This window comes from Camellia sinensis, chromosome 7 (assembly GCF_055761805.1).
Source record: "Camellia sinensis isolate YWXY chromosome 7, ASM5576180v1, whole genome shotgun sequence".
NCBI lineage: Eukaryota > Viridiplantae > Streptophyta > Magnoliopsida > Ericales > Theaceae > Camellia > Camellia sinensis.
In genome coordinates, this window is record NC_138967.1 from 32273301 (window position 1) to 32282472 (window position 9172).

Here is a 9172-nt window from a genome sequence, read left to right on the forward strand (position 1 = left end):
ACTAACTTGTCCGTCGGAGTGCTGATTCCGGCACTCCCGACCGGAGTGTTTGTATCCTTTTAGGTGACTAGCTGAGGATCACTAACATCTCCCAGGATCTGAAGAGTATTTCCAAACCACTTCTCCACAATATTTTAAACGAAATGCGAGCCTTGGTACATCATAAAAACATTTGGAAACATATTTTAAAAAAGAGGGTTTTAAGGTCTAAAATAGTTTTGGTCGAAAATGGGGTGTAAAGTTGGGATTTAGAAGCTATTCTTGCTGAAGAAAATGAGCGATTGTACAGCTTCACTTTTCATCATCGAGTGATCAACCTAAGGCGCCCAAGTCTAAGGGCAGTCAAAAATGGGGTGTCTACAGAGAGAGAGAGAGAGAGAGAGAGAGAGAGAGAGAGAGAGAGAGGGAAAAACAAAAATATCAGAGACGCCAAGCGTTTGAGAAATTTGGAAATTTTGGGCCTTTTTGTGACTCTTAGTGACAGCACAATGATGCCTTTGGCCCAAAAAAAAATTTAAAATTAAAATACATATTTACATCGGGAGAGAAGAACCTCCACAAAAAATAAGCCTTTTGCAACCGCCATAGTTTTGTTGTTGCAAAAATCATTGAATATATGTTTCCATCTTTTTGAGATAGAAATTACCATCGCAATAAATGATCATTGGCGACAGAATATTAACCATCGCAAAAGCAGCTTTTTGCAACGGCAACATATGCCGTCACAAAAAGTTCCGTGTCATATACTCCTTTTTCTAGTAGTGTATCGCTCTTCTAGCACCCCTCCCTTCTCACTATTCCCCTCTCCAACCATTTTCCCCACTCTTACGCTACGCTCACCTACTCTTCCCTTACTTCTGCAGCATCCTTCCCACTGTACTTCTCAACTTTAGACCCTAGATGAAGAAAAGAAAATGGAAAAAAAAGGGCAAATAAGAGGCTAGGAAAGGGTGGCGACAGTGACAGTGACAGTAGCAGTAGCAGCAACTAGTAGTAATGGTGGCATGTAGTGATGTGCACTTAAATATTAAATTTTAGAATCTTGTCTAAAAGCTTAATCTTCTTGAGAGAGATTGGTGTGCACTAAGATAAATAATGGTGTGCAATGTACATCACAAAACCATACCATTACACCCATAATTAATTAATTTTTATTACAACTTTATTCTTACCTAAATACTTGTACACTAAAATTTAAAATCTTAATTTATCATTCCACTCATCCTTTCCCCACCACATCCACTAGCCCATCACCACTGTCGTCCCTCAGACAGTTGCCAATAGTGTTGTCACCATCCTATTCATCATTTCCCTACCGTATCTATTTCTTTTTGTGTTGCTTTCTTCGAATGAATTACGAATTGTTCTCTTATCCTACTTCTTTTTAGGGCAAAATTCACTTTGTTTCCTTATAATTTTGCCTCAGAACATTTTATTTTTTATGGTTCAAATATAGATAGATAATTTTTTTATGATTTTGAACTAAAGTACAAAACTTTGTTAAAAGTAGGAGCAAAATTATCTAAATTCCACCGTCTCATATTCTCTTTCTCCCTTCTCTAATATATAAAACTTCTTATCTTAATCACAACTTTAACAAATTAAATCATAAATTACCCTAAAAACTGTAATTAATTACCATAAAATTATCTTTATCTAATTTTTTTATTTTTTATTTTGAACATAATTTTTTATTTAATAAAATTTTAAATTAAACATAAAATTACCATAATCAAACTATAAAATTAACCTAAAGACCTTAATTTATTACCATAAAATTAAATCATAAAAATTACCTCAATCTATTTTTTAATCTACTTTCTTATTTAATAATATTTTAAAATAAATAAATATATATATATATACATATAGAAAAGAAAAAAAAATTAAATCATAAATTAAACTAAACACCTTAATTTATTATTATAAAATTACCTTATTTATTAACATTTTAAATTAAACATATATATCTAATAAATAAAATTATATGTTAACCTAAATATCTTAATTTATTACCATAAAATTAAATCACCTAATTACATTAATCTAATTTTTAATTTTTAACCCAATTTCTCATTTAATAATATTTTAAATTAAATTATTGATGAAAGATGACAATTAGGGTTAGGGTTGGTTAGGATTAATATTTAATTCGGCGAATAAGATGAATTTTTTTTTTTCATCAACGGAAGAGAACACTTATTGATGAAATCCAATCGAACAAAAAGATACATCAATAAAACGGAGTAGTGTAAAAAGCTTCAAAGAAGTACTAAACGATCCCAACTAGATTGGCACCGAAAAGAAAGTCCAATCATTTGCCAATTAAATGAATATGAGGGTATTTTTTCACATTTGATTCAATTTTTGACATTGACTTAGGATTTTTGCATTGTCCATTTTCAATTCGGGATAGTGTGACACACATTTCGTTACTTTTAATGGAAAAACTAACGATAACATTTTAGTTCAAAACCAAGAATGAGTTCTTTGTCTATATTTGAACTATGAGGGGGTAACGTGCTCCAAGTCAAAACCACAAAAGGTAAAATAAATTTTACCATTATTTTTTTAATAGAATGATGTGAATATACAAAAACAAATAAGGGAAAATATCAATTTTCACATAAAAAACGAACTTTTTTTTTGGTCAATATAATTAACGAATTACTATTGTTAAATAGGTTAAGTGTCATCTAAATTTTTAAAATATATACATATTTTTTTTAAAAAAAAAAAAAAAAAAAAAAAACTCAAATAATTATGTTAAACTTGTGTATTTGAATGTATTTGCTCAAAACTTCAAAGCAGATTAATGTAATTTTCCATTTCTTTCCTAACAAGGGTGCAAGGAACTTAACATATTACATGCATATCTTATTTTGCATCATTTTAGGTAGGTAGGCATGATATTATTCATAGTTAAATAAGGATGAAACTACAAAAACAAATACCAAAAAACAAAACAAAACGAAACAAAGCAAAAAAAGATGAAAAAGAAACGACAGTGGACTCTTATTCCTGTAACTCTCTATAACCATATATGGTAGAGAGTACTAGTAGGAGTAATCACTTAGAAGAAATAATGAGGAGGTGGTGCAGATTTGTGGGGTGGCATGTGAGGACCATGTCCATGTCCATGTCCATGTGGCTTCTCTGACGGAGTTGAAGCCGGAGGCATTACCTTCCGCGGTGGCTGGTGAGAGTATCCGCCATGCTCCACCGGAGGATGTGCAAGGTGGTGACCATGGTGGTGGTGACCATGATGAGTTGGTGGCTTCTCTCCCTTGGGAGGTTGTGCAATTGGTGTTGGAGCCATGTGCTCATGAGGATGTGGCTTCATGTAATCACCAAGGGAAGGAGTGATGAGAACCACCACTGCAAGTAACAGCACTAGCATGCTCTTGGCGGACATTTTTTATGAGTTTGATAACTAAGTGGAATACTCTTGGTGCCATACTAGGTGAAATGGGGTGGCCTTTTATAATGATCAGGAGCCATTGTTGGTGTGACACGTGTCACCATACAAATTATAATTTAAAGAAAAAATCACCTGTGAATTTAGTTTTGCAATTAAGAGTCTTGGTTCTTCTTTCATAATCATTAATGGTAGACTCGTCTTATATTGTCTGTTTAAACCACTCAAATTTAGTTAATATATTCGCGAAATCCCTCCACTCATTAATGAGTTAGATGCCTTAACACGCTATACCATAGCTAAATCTTGAGATTTTCTCTAATGGGTTCAAGTCTCTACCCAAGTCTAAGTCTCTCGTCCTTCACTTGGACTAATCGTTAGTCTTAATTAAGAGTCACCAGCCGCTAATTTTAATTAAGAGTCATTATGATGGGTGCTCTGTTTTAAAATTAAACATACTAATTCCCTCACAATCTATACAAAAATTATTTATAATTTGTTTATTTGTATAGTATTAGTCTTTTTCTAATTTGGTTTTGGATAAAAAGGAACTTGAATGTGAAATTAGAGTAGTGTGTTTTGTTGAGAACTCAATTTGATATACGTTTCTCATCAGTTGAAATTTTTGACAATTTGATCAAACATTTGTTTTCTTAGCAACAAAACTAAAGTTTTGGTACTATAGGGAATGGCCACTGATTGATGCGTAATTGGGAGAAGCTGTAGGAAAAAAGACCATCAGATTGATTGCATTTCAAAAGCATACATAGGATTGTTGTTTTTGTTTTTGTTTCTCGTTGTTGTCATCTCTACGTCTGCTCCATTTCAATTGACTAATACTAGGAATACTTAGAATCATAATTTGATTGTGAGGTTGTGTTTGGAAACATAAGTTTTTTAAATGAATTTTGAAAAGAAAAAATTTATTGGTTATGAGTTTGAAAGGAGTTTTGAGTTGTATTTTGAAATTATTTTGAGTTTTTCTTTTAATTTTTAAAAAAATTATTTTATTTTTTTAGGGTAAATATTTTTTATTCTAAATATTTATTTTTTAAAATCTGTGTTGTATTTATTACATTTGTGGGTTGTATTTTTTAAAATATTTTAATTATTATTTTTAAATATTTAAAAAAATTTAAAATATATTTTTATTTTAAATATATAATTTTTATTTTAAATATTTTATTTTATTTTTTAAATATTTTTATATATTTTTAAATTTTTTTAATATTTTTTAAAATTTAAAAAAAAAAATTGGATCACTATATATATCTAAATCATAACAAATTATTTGGCCAATACTTACAAAAATAAAAAAATATTTTTCTTCAAGAATAAAAATAATAATAACAATTTTAAATAAAAAATAAAGAAATATTTTTTTTGAATTTCTTTTTTAAATAGGTTTTTAAAAAAAGTTTGTTTATAAGTCTTAAAAAGAGTTTTTGAAAAAAGTTTTGAATTGAATATTTAGTATAAAAATTTGAAAGGAATTTTAATTTTTTTTTTATTGGAATCACGATTCTAAAACTTAACCAAATGCTATCTAAATGTATTAGCATAATTTCTAGAAATTTTGATAATACATTTGATGTGTCTAGCGGTTTTTAGATGAATTTCAGATCCTCTCAAATCATGGGAAGCGCCCCACATTGACATTTTTGTTGTTTTCCATTGGCGATGGTGTGACGAGTAGAGCTATGGTTATCAGTTGTGTTATGAATATAAATTTTTTTTTTACATAATTAGATAGATGCGAGACAAAGTGTGAATGCAATTTAGCAATTAAACTTTTAGTATTTTTTTTTTTTTTTTTTGGAATTTAACAAGCTAATAATAATTAGTTTTTATTTTTATTTTTTGGCTTATTTAGCCAAAAATCAGTTTTTTAGTATGAAAAATATTATAGGCCTCAAATTTTCTACCAAATAAATGACCAAATGTCTCAAATTTTCTACTGAATAAATGACCAAATGTCTCACATGATTGTAGAGTTTGTTGGTGGGAGAGATACTTCAAACTACTTATGGTAGCTTGAAATAAAATTCAGAGAAATAAATTTGGGAGATAAACAAACAAACTTTATCAATTATTGAAAACTATTACAGAACAAGGTGAAAACTCTCTCTGTCTCTCCAACTCTTACACTATTTTCTTCTTCTCTCTCACACTCTGAATTCTCAAAATACAATAGCTATATATAGATAAAACTAGTAATGTGAAACCATTAAATGCAAATGCAGTTAAGGCTGTGAATTTCAAACGGTTGCAACCACTGTTGAAAAACTTGATTCCGGCCACCATACTTCTACTCTTAGGCCGGTGGAAATTTTTTTTTTTTTATTATTATAGGTGAAACAAGATTACTTCACAACATCCCCCTTTAATCTTGATTCTACATGCTGCTTCATCCCGAGCACCATCTTCATTCTGTTGAACAAATCATTTTTCAATGGCTTCGTGAAAATATCTCCAAGCTGATCTTGAGATTTGCAAAGAAATAATTTCACCTCTTTATTTTTCACATGCTCTCGAAAGAAAAGATAGTGAGTGTCAATATGCTTACTTCTTTCACGATAAACTGGGTTCTTTGCTAATGCAATTGCAGAACGATTATCAACATAGATCTCAATAGGATTTTCTTGTGGAAATCCTAAATGCTTCGGCACATTTCTTAACCAAATTGCATGGCACACAGTTCAGTTGGCTGCAACGTACTCAACTTCGCAAGTTGACAGTGTCACAATAGCTTGTTTCTTGAACAACCAAGTAAACACTGTATTTCCCATAAAGAAAGCAAACCCAGCAGTACTCTTTCGTTCATCTAAATCACGTCCCCAGTCACTATCTGAATAGCCAATAAGACTGAAATTACCAATTGGTTTATAGAATAAACTATCATCAATTGTACCTTTGATGTAGCAAAGAATTCTCTTTGCTGCATAAAGGTGTGACTGATCCGGTGTTTCCATATATCTGCTAATCAGTTCTACTCCATAGAGTATGTCTGGCCTGGTGTAAGTAAGATAGCGAAGACTTCCAACTAAGCTCTTGAAATAAGTTGGATCCACATCACCCATCGTTGTACCTTTTTTGAGCTCCACTCCACTGTCTACAGGAATGTTCACTGGATTGCAATTCTCCATTCCATATCTCTTGAGAATTTCCTTGGCATAGCCACTTTGGGAAATAAAAATTCCATCTTTTCTTTGTGCCACTTCAATGCCGAGAAAATGAGCCATAAATCTAATATCTGCCATTTCAAATTCTTGGACCATGCTTCTTTTAAATTTTTCGAACATGGTTGTATTGTTTCCAGTGAAAATTAAATTATCAACATAAAGACAAGCAAACAACATGCTTCCATTATCTTCCTTCTTCAAATATAATGCGTGCTCATATGGGCATTTTTCAAAACCATTGTCATGAAAATACTAATCAATTCTAGTATTCCATGCACACGGGGCTTGCTTCAATCCATAAAGTGTTTTCTTCAATTTGTACACTTTGTCTTCATGCCCATTCTGAACATACTCCGAAAGTTGTTCAATATAGATTTGTTCTTCAAGAAAACCATTAAGAAATGCAGACTTCACATCAAATTGATAGATCTGCCACTTGTGTTGGGCAGCCGAAGAAATCATTAGCCTGATAGTCTCCAACCGAGCAACTGGAGCAAACACCTCTCCATAATCAATTCCAGCTCTCTGCTTGTAATCTTTTGCCACTAATCTTGCCTTATAGCGTTGCACTTCACCTTGCACATTTCTCTTTGTCTTGTACACCCATTTCACTCCAATGGGTTTGTGCCCCTCTGGTAGATTGGTAAGCTTCCATGTGTCATTTTTCTCAATGGCATGAATTTCTTCATCCATTGTTTTCTTCTATGTATCTTCTTGGATGGCTTCTGAGAAAGTAAGTGGATCACTATCTACGAGTAGGCAAAACAAATTCAAATCTTTTTCTTCTGTAGCTTCATATATCTCCTACAAATTTCTCATTGATCTTGGCTGTTTAAAAAGCTATCATTTGATGATGATGATGATGACGATGATGTAGTAGCATTTCTGTGAGAAACTGGCGATCTAGGTGCAGGTATTCTATGTGAAGGAGTTTGTGGTTCATCTTGAACTTCTCTTGTGATTTCAACAGAGCTTTTGATGTTTCATTTTCAAGAATGAGTTCTACGTCTTTAACAACTTCATCTCGATTCCAGTTTCAATCTTCTTTTTCTTCAAATATCACATCTCTACTCATGATCACCTTTATGGTAATGGGATTATACAACTTGTCTCTCATTGTTCTATCTCCATATCCGAGAAGGATACATTTTTCTCCCTTATCATCGAGCTTGTTTCTTCTTGCTTCTGGAATCTTGGTGTACAGAACACACCCAAATATTCTGAGATGGTTGACACTTGGCTTATGTGAACTCCAAGCCTTTTCTGGAGTCATAGAGTGAAGGCTCCTAGTTGGGCATCTATTTAGTAGATACACATCACATGATACAGCTTCAACCCAAAATTGCTTGGGCAATCCTTTTCCTTTCAACATACTCCTTGCCATATCTAAGATTGTGTGATTCTTCCTTTCAGCAACACCATTCATATGTAGCGTATAGGATGGTGTTGTTTGATGCTTGATTCCATGCTCTTTACAAAATCTTTCAAAAACAATGTATATTCTTCACATTGATCTGACCGCAATGTCTTAATGTAGTAGCCATTTTGCTTTTCTACAAAAGCTTTGAATTCTTTGAAGATACTGAACACCTCCGACTTTTTTTTAAGAAAATACATCCATGTCTTCGAACTATAATCATCAATAAATGTGAGAAAATATATATTCTGTCCATTTGACATTGGCTTCAATAGACCACACACATCAGTGTGCACTAGCTTGATCTCCACTTCACTTCTTTGGCAAAGCTAGTTTTGTGATGCTTCCCAAGAATGCAGCTTTCATAGACTTCATTAGTATGAGCAATATGAGGAAGTCCTTTCACCATATTCTTGCTTGACAATAGCTTCAAACTTCCAAAGTTGAGATGTCCAAACCTCAAATGCCATAGCCAGTCTTTGTCTTTGATGATGGCACTTAAACATTTCACAGCATCACGTTGGATGTTCGATGCAAACATCCGATTCTTGGGCATTCTCACCTGAGCGATCAAATTACCATGATTGTCTTTGATGGTAAGATGACATTCTTTCATGCTGATGTCGTATCCTTTCTCTAGGAGTTGTCCCATACTCAAAATATTGTTCTTCATGGCAAGAACATAATAAACATTGGAGATGTAATCATGATCTCCATTCTTGAACTTGATCAGAATATTGCCTCTTCCTTTCACTGGAGTCTTTGAAGAATCACCAAATGAGACTGTGCTTGTACAGTCTCGTCAAGCTCGACGGACAACTCTCTTTTACCACACATGTGATTATTGGCTCCCGAATCTAGATACCAAACATTGTTTAGGTGTTCAGTATCTCCATGGTGGACAAACAGAATTGTAGGTCCGACTTTGTTTGTTTCATGCTCGGTAAAATTTACTTGCTCTATGGCTTCTGTTGTTGCTCTACTTTGGCATTCATTGCTGTAATGCCCGAACTCGTGGCAATGGTAGCACTGAACATTGCTTTTGTCAAATCCTGGTCGATTGTTATAACCACCTCATCTTCCTCTTGGAGCAAAGTGTGGTTGACTTCTTCCTCCTCCGACTGGACCTCTTCCGTCTCTTTCTCAAAAACCAAA